At 47.0% G+C, this 12813-nt stretch overlaps 1 long non-coding RNA gene across 1 annotated transcript; it reads right to left on the bottom strand.

Moving 5' to 3' along the window:
• Positions 1-73: 73 nt before the first annotated feature.
• LOC143476254 (uncharacterized) lies at positions 74-12371 on the bottom strand. Its single transcript, XR_013121253.1, has 3 exons — positions 11902-12371; positions 3518-3647; positions 74-2811 (listed from the first exon to the last, which is right to left on the bottom strand). It is a non-coding gene; the product is annotated as an uncharacterized LOC143476254 (long non-coding RNA).
• Positions 12372-12813: the final 442 nt, after the last annotated feature.

Consider the following 12813-nt stretch of genomic DNA (forward strand, 5'->3'; position numbering starts at 1 on the left):
GCTATAATAAAAAATTAATAGTTACATGTGTGGCGATTGTGTGCTTACATAGTCATGTCATCAACCATCAACAGAGATGTTACAAAAGTTTAATATCTTAATTATTTATTCATCACTATATTCCGTTATAATTTAACATTATGTATAATTGACAATAAGTGCACTGTGAGGTAAAGCATATAGAACAGTCACAGGGAAGGTCATACTAGCTGATTACTCACACACACACGCAACTATGCATTTTAGTCCTCGGACAGCAAATTTAATCGAGCTGCCTAACAAATGATGTCGTGTTCATATTAAAGGAAGGCAGAGCATCCATCATCTGTCCCAGTGTCCATCATGGAGCCTGACACACACAACGGTGTGCATTTCAAACCCAAGCCCAAATCTCTCACTTCCTGCATTTTAATCTCCCTCACAGAGCTGTGAGGATTACTACAATGGGGAATGTGACTTTGGAGAGAAGCTGTGGGGGCTCCACGTCCATATGCTCCCACCAGGGGGCCGTGTGCGGCATGAGGACGTGCTCTGCTATCGGTAGGAGCATTTCTGCCCGTCGACGTGTCAACGTGTGATTGGTTCTTTTCTGTGACCCGTCATCCTCCCGCCATGTCCGTGTGCATGGGCTCACCTGTCAGGCAGCTGGAGACTGTGGTGATACACACACACACACACACACACACACCTCTCTGAGCTTTCCCAGGGCTCACTGCAGCACTCGTTTGGCGACTGCCCTGATAGGCTTTCACACATGGCCCCGAGCACCTTGGGATTCTGCACAGCTTGTAAACACAACGTTGTGTGTGACCACTCAGATGTATTTGTATGGATTTGAGGAGTGTTTTTTTTCTGTGGAGGAAGCCCACTGAGAGAAACCCTGGAAGCCATGGTGTGTGTGTGTACAGCAGTAACAAACTCTGGGAGCAGTGCCGGACAGTCTTGGATACTCCGACTCCCTGAAACTCACCCAGCAACTGCTCGGGCTTGTGTGTGCTCACGTGTGTGTGCTCACGTGAGTGTGTTTACACGTCCCACTGTGTCATCGTCTCTTTCAATTAGCTGCCTCGGAGATTCATACAACAGTAAGCCACTCGGTGAACAGCGTGTGTGGTGCTACATGTAGATATGTCTGTATTACAGAGAGGCAGGGTAGCAGACACACAGCCATCAGAACAGCCAATGTAACACCAACACTGTGGATCTGATCTTAGTTATGAGGGTGATGCCAATGCAGCAAAAATAAACCCATAACAAAAACTGGTTTGTTCCATGAACTGAGCACATTTGTATCTAGCGCTGTGGCCCGGCTCGTGGTCCAGGGTTCTCCAAACGTCCGGGTGGAAGCCGACCTGAGCGGCGCAGCAGGTCCTGGAGAACCCGCGGCCACCACTGTGGTCCAGTCTACCGGGGCTGTGCAGGAACAGGGAGTCTCCAGGGCAACCCCCCCCCCCCCCCCACGGACCCCCAGGGCCTGTCAGTCAAGCAAAACCGCACTGACAATTACTCCCACCCTCACAGAAGAGAGGGAAGTGATCTCCATCTCTCCCCGTCTCTTTTCATCCATCTCACTGTGACACGTTCCGCCTCCCGACCAGGAGCGCCCGTTCGTCGGATGCTTGGCTGCCTCTCAGCAGATATGGAGAGAGGTTGTTATTTGCACTGGGCCCTGCGTGCGCTTCTTGTTGTGTGATCAGTGGAGGTGTTTTGTCTGTGGTGGAGTTTGGAGCCTCTTACAAAGACCAAAGGAACCAGCGGAGGAACTCCTACTGCATAGTGGTGCATTCATACTGCACCACTAGCTGAACTGTTTTAAGGACCTGTCAAGTAAATATAAAATGGACATCAGTTTTTAAAAACCTTTCAAAAGTATTTTAAGCAGCATGTTCCATATGCAAATGTGTGGTGTGGCAGTATGCTGAAATTACAGACAGGAGAACTCCTTCTGTAAATGTTGCTTAGATAACTGCTCATTCTGCAGTCGTAACCACATGTTTACCGTTAACTCAGGCGGCCTGTATAGGGAAACACCCAATGACTGATCATCTCTGTACTTTTGTATAATGGACGTTAATGTACGTGGCTGAGTAAGAGACAGATGACCGAGTGCTTAGGCCAGTGTTGGTCATTCCCCTCTGAAACGCATGACGCCGAGCGGCCCTTCGTTCAGCAGTGCCAAGGCAAAGCACATTTCTGCCTGAGACTGCACAGTCCTGTCATTACACAGCTGCTCCACTGTAGAATGAATCAGAGGTGTGTGTGAGTGTGTGTGAGTGAGCGTGTGTGTAAGTGAGTTTGTGGTATGAGATAAAGACACACTTTTAGGCAGTTTGGATAATAGACTCATATGCTAAAATTGTCCTTCAAGGCTAATGCCTTACTTACTAAGACATTTGTGCATTAACACCTAGCACTGCAATTTCATTGGTTTACAAAATGTGAATGAGTGTTTGCACTGTGCCTTTAGGGCTGTTCCTGTGGTCCTGCATGCTGTGTCTGAACCGAGCCGTGTAGGCCATCAGTGTGGCCTCTGAGTTGACACCCTATTTACAGGCTCACTCAGAGTAGACGAAATTAGGGCAGCAGGCGGAAGATGCAGGCACACACCCCGAGAACGTCCTGCTCCTCCAGTGGGTCTTAACACTGTCCGTGCTGGACTGAAGCGTCTGGACTGCTGAGAACACACCGACGCTGCTCACCCCGTCAGGACTGGTTTCGGTTCCTCGTTTGATCGAGACTCCGGACTTCCCCCGAAACTCGGCTCAGCGCAGCAGTTGAAGTGGTTTCCTCTGGGTTTTTTTTGTACACTATCTAATAGAAACACACTTTTACAGATCAACAAGAGGAGCAGGCCCAGTCCAGTTACTATGTGAGCAGTACAATTACCACACAAGACATGAGAGTTGTTTCCAATTGTGCTCGCATTATTTATTTATCAAATAAAATATATATATATATATATATTAGTGCTGTCAATTTCAGGTGCTGCGATTAAAAGTTCTCACCAGGATTTTGCTCAGGCTTCCTGGATTGTGTTGATTCACCAGGATTCTGCTCAAGCTTGCTAGATTTTCTAATTAGCAATCCAGGTAAAATTAGTGGAATCAACACAATCCAGGAAGCCTGAGCAAAATCCTGGTGAGGACTTTTAATCACGGCACCTGGATTTGACAGCACTAATATATATATATATATATATATATATATATATATATATATATATATATATATATATATATATATACATAAAAAATATAAATAGCAGTGTTATTCATAGTATACCACTTCCAAACAACAGTGTGTTATGATGTGCGCTGTAAATCCCAGTGAACGAGCAATAAGAAGTGAAACACTGTAAACTTGTACACTTCTAGGTATACATCTAGGCACAATAATAGAGATTATGTTTGGAATGTCAATAAATGTATATAAATCTATGATAAGCCCAATGATGTTTCTAATAAATATAAAAAGGATTGTACAGTATTAAAATAGCACTTTAACATTTGAAATGCACCTCAATTATGTCTTGCATGAAAGTTTTCATTGCATCTTGCTGTAATGTTATTGTGCTTTGCCAGACTCCAGAGCGACTCCATCATTCCTGGTCCCGTTGTGATGTTCGCCAACACCCAGGGCAGACATCACTGTCAGGGAGAAGCATACAGCAGTTCTCAGCCAGCCACCTTAACTGGCAGGTGGGCCATTAACACATCTGACCTGGGTTACTCCTTCCACGCAGGTTCAGAGATCACTCATTTATGTCAGAATGTTTTGCCTTTGCGGTTTGTGGTCTCTTTCAACAGATCTCTGCTGCCCTCTTGTGAGCTTGAGAAAATATTTTCCTTACCAATAATGAAAACATGGTCAGATTTACTGCAAATTAAAAAAAGCTACGACTTGAGTATTTTTTTGGAATTAGTTGTTTCTTGGCAAACAAATACAAATAAAACAAAATAGTAATTGTTGATTGCAGCTTAGTCATTCCACATTCATGTTATTTTCTTATATTTTTGTGTAATTTGTGTATATAATTTATTTTATTTACAACCTTCAATTTGTGTTCATATATATTGCTCACACACATAAATGCACATAACTGGTAAACAAAAAAAATAAGTCCTTTGAATGTGCTATAAATACAGTTGCTAAGCCTTCATTAGACAGTCTGCCCCCTAGTGGATAATGAGGGAGCAGCTGAAGTAATGACGTCACTGAATAAGAGTGGACCAAGATAATTGCAGTGGGAGAGGGTGGGAACCAGAAAATAGCCAGGCATGCATCCTGACCTCCCCAGACAGGGGAGGGCATCTGAATCGGCAGACCAACACAGCTCACACAATGAACCAGTGTAGACGGGGCAAGCGAGCCAAGCACGTTGCCCAAAGGTTGCCCAAAGGTCAAAGGTCTCTTGGTGTGTCTGTGTATGGGGCCACTGTGTCTATGTATGGGATCTATGTATGTTTCAGGCAGTGGTGCATGGTATCCCAAAACTATACGAAAAAGACCATTGTAAGAAGAGACGCTGAATTACCTCTTTAAACTATGTAAGAGCTAAGAGGATGTGAACAGTGCCATGCGTTTGGAAGGCCCGGTCCCAGCTCACTGACGGAAAAGGACCGGCGAGCCGCCCATCGGAAGGCTGCTTCTCTCTGTGCTCTGGAGAGTATAAATAGCCATTTCCTCTTGGGCCACTCCATCACCGTGACAACAGCTCGGTCTGGGCGGGTGTGCTTGGAGGCATTTGGAGCTGTCCCACCCTGCCGGGTCAGGGAGCTTCAAAGCGGCCCTGTGGCCATGCTGAGACTCAGACCCACCTCCAGACCCCTGTGTTGCTCCTCACAATGGAGATCCATTTCCTCTAGCCCACAAACGAATCGTATTCAGACGAACGCCCCCCCATACCCCCCCCCCCCCCCCCCTCGCTGCTCGACACGCAGGACAGACGCCTCCTCTTGTATCGCGAGCAGAGGGGGTGTAGCGGAGTCGCTTTGCCTCCCCAGTGGTGTGGTGGCGTCTGGGAGGCAGAGAGCGCAAACAACCCACTCCCAGCGTCCGACGTGGCTCCAGCTGAGAGTGTAGGATGTTTACACTCCCTGAGGCTCCGCCCTCTGAGGCCCCGCCCTCTTCATCAGGGAGACCCACAGACGGCCTCCCTTACACTCCCTTAAAGAACAGGCAGGCAGAAATATTTTAATCAGACAAAATGAGGTGTAAGCTGGAGAATTGTCCCCCCTCCCACACACTAGTATCAGCGTCAGCAACAAAACCGGTTCTAAAAACAGCCCCGAACCTCTCCACAAAACATCTCTTGGGGCATCAAGGCAGCCAACGTCACATTAGACTTTTGAAAACGTCTCGTCCGAAGCTCAAAGTAAATAAAGCAGGAAGCGGAAGTGGACGAAAGTGCGTCACTTCCGCGCCCTTCGGGAATCTGCTCACGCCGGCCATTAGTCCTTCAGCTAATCGCCACTTTCTATTAATAGAGCCGCATTCCTGAGCATACGGCCCACTGCGCGGCCCCCGGGCCACTGAGAGAGGCTTGTGCTGCACTCGGGCTGTGTTTGTTTAGGTAAACAAAGGGCACGGACACTGGAGCTGTGCCCAGGCCCCAGGGGACGGGCGAGGGCAGAGGCTCTGGGTGCTTACACAGACCTGCGTCATCAGACTGGCCTGCCTGCCTCTCTTGGAGACCTACTGCAGACAACTCACCCCCCCCCCCCTCCACCCCCACTCACCCCTCCACCCCTCCCTGGAGGATGTAGCCACTCCCAGACCCTGTGAACCCGATTGAATGGGAGCTTTTCACATTCTTTAGGCCTGTTTCCTCTCATTGGACAAGAGCGCTCTCTCCCTCTCTCTGTCTCCCTGTCTGCAGCAGGACAAATGTATATGACACGGAGCCTATGTTAGGGTGTGGGTGTTGAGAGGGGACAGAGGTCAAATACAGAGCCACTGTCATGGTTAAAGGTAAATTTAAATGGTCAAATACAGTGATGAAGAGGGAGCAATAGGGTGCAGCTACGGTCAAAATGAAACCAGCAGCATGCCAATTGTTATTTTTAGTACACATTACATCAGTATATACTACAATAGTATTAATACTAGTAATAATACTACTGCAATAGTACATTAATTGAACAAGCAACTACATCATGTCAAACCAAGAAAATTCACTTCACATGTCCAATTATCTTGAAAATGTACCTCTCAGCTCTTTGACCCTCTGGCTAGAATTTCCATAGTAAACAGGAACCACATTCAATTACAACACATTTAGGAATACAGATACCCTTATCATTAGTCAGCTTTACACTGTGTTTGTTTAACTGTACAAATATTCCAAAAGTTCTCCTGCTGGTACCTTACCTCCTTATCACTCTTTCCTCTTTCCTGCCTATTAAGGCTTTGTAGCCAAAGAGGTAGAATACATGAAAAGAAACTAGTCCGCACAGAGAGAAAGAGAGAGAGAGAGAAAGGGAAAGAGAGATAGTGTGTTAAAGAAGTGATAACTATTAGCTAACATCCCAGAGGATTCCTGTTCACCCTTGGGACTGGATACCTAGTGTCATAACCCGAGAGAGCTGTCCAGAGTGCTGAAACTAGGTGCTCCTCAATGAAATATTAATCACATAGATTCAACTTTTATCAATATTCTAAAGGGGGCTGGTTCAACACATCCAAAATCACAGAATTGTACATTTAAAGAACCTATATGTAGAATGTTATGTGTAGACATGGTAGGAGTGAATCACTAACTGAATTATGCTATTATGAAAAACAGGAACTTGACCGTTTTATCTACCCTACATCCAATAAATATCCATCTGTCAGTACCTACCTTTCAAAAATGAATTTGACACGTAAAATACATAACATTCATAAAGAGCAAAAAAAAAAACAAAAATACTGAATTTTTGAAAATCTGCCAGTTTTCCATGTTTACCCGTAACTTTACAAAAATGATTTATTAAATCTAAAATTAAACAATGAAACTAGCTGCATTAATATCACGACAGAGCGTGAACTGGAGGTGAAACATTATTCACTGTAACCATTTTCTCTATGGACTAAGGTTGGCGATTTTCCCATTGTGGAGTAGCGGATCATGTTTCTGTGAGTCTCATCGCACTCCCTGTGGGAGACTGCATCCTGGAGGCGAGACAGGGGGGCGCCGTGCTACTGGCCTCTGGCTTACGGGCTTTTGAAAGAGTGTGAAGGGAGACTTGGCCCATAGGCAGCAGCCACAATCTGGCCCTTGACTCTCCACAGGTGCCAGGCTGGAATGCGTTTTACATGATCGGAGGTGTTAATTTGGCACAAAGCCCCTCCCCCGAGGTGGACTTTCAGCCTCCTGAGTCAGCAGTCAGGACCCTTATCCAGGGCCCTTACCCAGGGGCCACTGCTGCTGTTCTCTACACTTGCTGCGTGCTTTACCGAGGCCCCAAAAAAATGCAGTTCTGCCTGCCTGCTATCAAGCAGCTTACCCATACAGCTCCAGGGCTCTCCACCAACAATCCCCCAGGAGAGATCACTGCTTCACACTATTTATATTACAAACACAGAGCAGATGTAATACCTTCAGTACACCTCTACGCCAGAAGAGCTGCTGAGTGGGAGCAGACGGCCGCTCTGTGTCCTGCTCGACGTTCTCCGTTGGTTCCTCGTGGTTCTCTCTGAGCAGGGGGAACGGCAGTTGGCTGCTGCAAACATCCGACTGAAAGCTCCATTTTAGGCACCAGCTTCCAGTCAAGGATGTTTACAGTAGCCCATACTGCCAGCAGCTCCTGGCCTCTCCACACAAACCCCCGCACGGCGCCCCCCGCAGGGCGCCCCCCGCAGGGCCATCCACCACAACACTGAACACGGGGCAAGGTGTGCGCAGGTATAATGCAAGTGCAGCGCAGCAGGGGCTGCTGGGATATGTGGTCTGTGAGCCAGTTGGGTAGTGTCAGACATTCTGGCTGAGTTTATCACACTGGTGTACCCGATGTTGTTTATCCTTCTGACACCATGAGGGCTGGTTGCCATGGGATGCAGAAATGTCATATTTACAATAAAAACAAGAGAAGAGTCAGTGGAAGCCGTTTGTTTTGCCATGACACTCCCACAGAGGGCCAATCTGATGAAGCTTCACACGCACCGCGTCCCTGCAGACCGTAGACCTTTCCTTCACACACACACACACACACACACACACACACACACACACACACACACACACACACACACGCCCACACACACACACACACACACACACATACACACCCACACACACACACAGAACCTGTTTTGTGCCCACTCCCTGCAATTCTGCGTCACAATCACAAAGCAGCCATCTCCTTGTTTATCCTCCAAACGGGCCTGTTACGGCCCTTGTGCTCCGAGGGCTGAGCTTGTGCTTTTTTTGTGTCCTCCCTACACCAAGCAGACTGGTGATGCTAATGAGACTCCCATAAGGCCACGAGGGAGGGCGGCTCAGGCCCAGACCCAGGCCACCCCGACGGCTCAGGCCCAGACCCAGGCCACCCCCTGACGGCTCAGGCCCAGACCCAGGCCACCCCCTGACGGCTCAGGCCCAGACCCAGGCCACCCCCTGCCTCCATTTTGTCGTCTCCCACTTTCTTTACAGTGAACCTCTCACAGTGGAGCTTTATGTGAGTTTTAACATGGCCGTGTGAGATATGTGGCCAGTGTGTACTTGTAGCGTATGTGCTCCTGGTGTTTTCTTTGTCAGAGATCCTTCCCTCGTGGAAAAACCTCAGTCCTGTTCAGGAGGAAGCGGTCACAGATAAGGTGGTCACACCACGGCTCTCTCCATAAGCTGGAGACTCCACCGGAGACGCTACAATTCTGGTCATCAATAATAGGGAGACTGAAGCTGAGATTTTAAGCCAATTTTAAGGCAAATACAGGCACAACTCAGCAATCTTTGCAAATGCAGTATGCTTGCAAACATGTTGGTTCAAGTCCATTTGACTGCACTGATAGCACCTTTCAATGCTTCTGCTTCCTTACAGTTCTTCCTCCCACTGTACTATATACAGGACTTCTGGCAGAACTTAACCAAAGCGAAAGCAAAGAGTATCCAGTGTATGGTGTCAGATAATTGGGGTACATATGAATTGTGGTTTGGTAGCTGTGGTGTGTGGCAGGGACAGTGTGTGTGTGTGTGTGTGTGTGTGTGTCTGTGTGTGTGTGTGTGTGTGTGTGTGTGTGTGTGTGTGTGTGTGTGTGTGTGTGTGTTGTAGTACACACACTTGGGTGCTGTGCTTCAGTAGAACTCCCAGGGTCCCAGATCTCCCCCAGCGTTCAGGTCACCGCGGGAACAAAGCAAACTTTATCAGAACACTGCAATCCCACATTCCATGGATTCTTAGCACTTGGCAACCATATAGCACACAGTAAGGCAGGGGGGAGGGGTAAGGAGAGAGGGAGAGAGAGAGAGAGAGAGAGAGAGAGAGAGAGAGAGAGAGAGAGAGAGAGAGAGAGAGAGAGAGAGAGAGAGAGAGTGAGAGTGTGAGAGTGTCTGAGTTTAGACACCCATTGCTCTCTCCAGTACCCTCTTTCTCTGTCGGGCCCCACTCAAGGCCCATAGTTAACTGACACTAATGTAAGTGGTGTCAGCTGTTGGGTCCCATATTACGTGAAGCCACCGAGGAATCTAGCAGGCATCTCACTAAAAACACACCGCCTCTCCTTCCACACACATCTCCCATCTCACCCTACTCTTCCACCGTCCCTTCTTTCTCCTGGCCGTGTCCACCTACAAACGACCTAATCGGTGCTGATCTGCGGATAAGACAGCGACCACTCTTCCAAAAGCCACCTAGTATTAAAATCCTCTTCACCTTTAGACAGAGTCTTCTCTTTACCATTGTACAGTGGCCTTCACACAACAATGCGCTCGGGAAAGCAGGCAAAGTGTGACGTACTACGTTAATAGTGACAGCCATCCACACATTGTACGCCTCAAGGGCAGCAAAGTCACAACAAGATTACAGAGTCCTGCACTGACGCTGTGGAGCAGCTCGACGTCCGCTGGCCCGAAGCTCCACTTCTCCTTTCGTCCATTCCCATTTATGTTCTTCTGATCTCACCGATATGAACCAGATGGACGTATTTGAGGGGTGTGATGCTAAAGTGAAGGGTCATAAATGTTGCTGAGTTCACCAGGCCTGATGGCAGGGCCACCTGTGGCCCCCCAGTGCCTCCTCCCAGCACCATTACAGTTTGTGTGCCACTGCGTCTGAGATCGAGGCCCCACTCATCAAAGCATTCTTCCTTAAATTGCGCTTTTAGGCTTCAGCCGCATTTCTTATGACACCAGATGCCCAGTGCAGGCACAAAATGTATTAAGAAAAGGCCAAATTATTGCCATGTATTTATTGTTATCTGTAATGTATTAAAGTCTTTGCTCATTCTTATTTCACCTATTATGGGTTAGCAGTTTTGTGACAAAGACTAAAGTCTAATCTGTAGCTTTAGCTAAGTGCTAACTAACCTCTAGGTAAGTGAATGTATAACAGCACCAATGGCAAATATCTTGTCATCTCCCTCTAACTCACTCTCACTCACTAAAACCACTAAAACACACACACACACACACACACACACACACACACACACACACACACACACACACACATTTCCATTCACCCATTTTGTTGCCCCTCCACCCCCCAGAACTTTTTTTTCCCCAAGAATCTACAGGTGTCCGATGAGAAGAGGCGCTCGGACGAGGGAGGGTTCTGACTTTGTGAGAGGTCACAGTCTTGTGCTCTTGGTCTCTTAAACACTGAGGTCAGATTCCAGGCACGAAATGCACAGCAGTGTGACAAGTCATCTGTGTCACTAGTACACTGATTAACAGAACTCACTAACTCTTAGAGGTCAGACGGAGGAACAGCCAGTGTTGCATTTGTGTGTGGGTTCTCCTTCTCATACTAGTACTTGAACACTTAAGGATAACTGGTAATTAAGCCAAACACATCATTTAATTTTAGACCTCAAAGTCTGAGAACCGCTGCAAAGTGAGAGGCAGAGATCACTTTCTGATTTTGTCATTAACACCAGCAAAATAGCCAAAATGTATAACTTTACTCCTGATTAGGATGTCAACTGACCTCCGTCCCACTATGCCTGTCTAAAATAATCAAATAGAGAATAGAGTAAGCACTTCTGAAAAGCCACTTAATTCCTGACCCGAGACAGGAAGCGTGCCTATTTCCATGGGAACGCTCCCAAGAAGGCAGCCCGCCACACACGGGGGGGTGTTCGCTTCTTGACTTGGTTACAACAAATGATATGTAGTCACCTTTTCATCTTTATACAATAAAAGAAGCCTAGTTTTACAGACACAGATTTGAGTTAAGCTACTGTTTATAGTGATCGTGGCTGTCTCAGATGAGCTGTGTTAACTGTACTAGGACTGCATCGCTTTATTGGTTGATTAGATTAAGGCTGAAAGAGAAAAAGTTGAGAAAAGACACTGCACTTCCCATGAAAGACTGCGATGCTTGTCTGGCCACTGTAGCACATCTGCAGGCCTACACACTGACTTCCGTTTACGTTCAAAGGCGAGGTAACAGCACAACCCACAAGAAAGACTTCTTAACCCTTAGGAAATGTGGAAACATAGCCAAGCTTCTGTTTCAACATTTCCTAAAGCCTATATGTGAATAATGCAGCATCTGGTCTTCGTATATATTTGTTTTCTTTTTACTGAAAAAAAACACACTCCTCATCAAAGCATGATAAGTTCACGCAGCCTGATGAAAGGAGACCACACCACGGGCTCGTTTCCTGCACCGCTGCGCACACATCGAAACTTTTTCCCACACACAGATTCAAGGGTTAAATTGTCAAGGTCACCGAGCGACATTTCATCTTCAAACTCACCAAAGTTAATAACGTCGGGCAGCATTCACCGGCTCAACGTGTTGGATAAAACTCTTATTTTGTAAACGGTCTTGGACGTCTTGAAGGCGGCGGTCAGTCCGCTACATCTTTGATGTTGACATCGCAACATTACCACCCCGACACTGTGGCTTGTGCGGTCGCTTTGAGCGTCGAGATCTTCCATTCTCCATCTGCACCTCGCAATGTTTCTTCGTCTTCAGCTTTTAATGGCCAAACTAAGCCACATCAACTTAAAAAAGGGTTCTTCTTGGTTTTCGACCGCAATTTTAAGGCATGTGCTCTGCTAATATAAACTAGAAGATACAGCGAGCTGTTGCAAGTGCGTAATTACATAACGATATGAATCTGTAGAGCTTTGTAAAAGTTGGTCTGGAAGGGTGGGGGCTCCTCGTCTCCTTCCTCGTCCGACTGCACAGAAGCTGTCATCCGCTCTGGACGATCTGTCAGTCTCGCCGTTTTCTATGTCGACCTCGGGCTTTAGTCCCGCCCCTTTTCTCTCATCGCGGGGAGATCTGACCAATGAGCTCACTCACCGCTCTCATCGCTTTTTCTCATCGCTTCAATCAACTGCCCTCCCTGACCCCCCGTTTCCCGCTCGGCTGTTTGTCGAAATTGGTTATTGAATTATGTAAAAAAAAATTAAAAAAACAAAGGCAGCAGATAATTATATTGTAAATTTTTTGAGTAAAACAAGACTGTTTAGAATATATTTTCGTCAACACCAAAATGACCGTGAGCAGGGTGTCACGGCTATACGTTTGTAAAGGACGTGTCAAGGAAAACATGTCATGACCTTAGAGACGAGAGCTGTGCTTACACGAAGAACAAGTCTGTTTTACCTGCCCTCATAACGAGTGTTGTATTTTGAACACAAACTGAACGAGAGGGCAA

This window comes from Brachyhypopomus gauderio, chromosome 15, assembly GCF_052324685.1.
Source record: "Brachyhypopomus gauderio isolate BG-103 chromosome 15, BGAUD_0.2, whole genome shotgun sequence".
NCBI classification, from domain to species: Eukaryota; Metazoa; Chordata; class Actinopteri; order Gymnotiformes; family Hypopomidae; genus Brachyhypopomus; species Brachyhypopomus gauderio.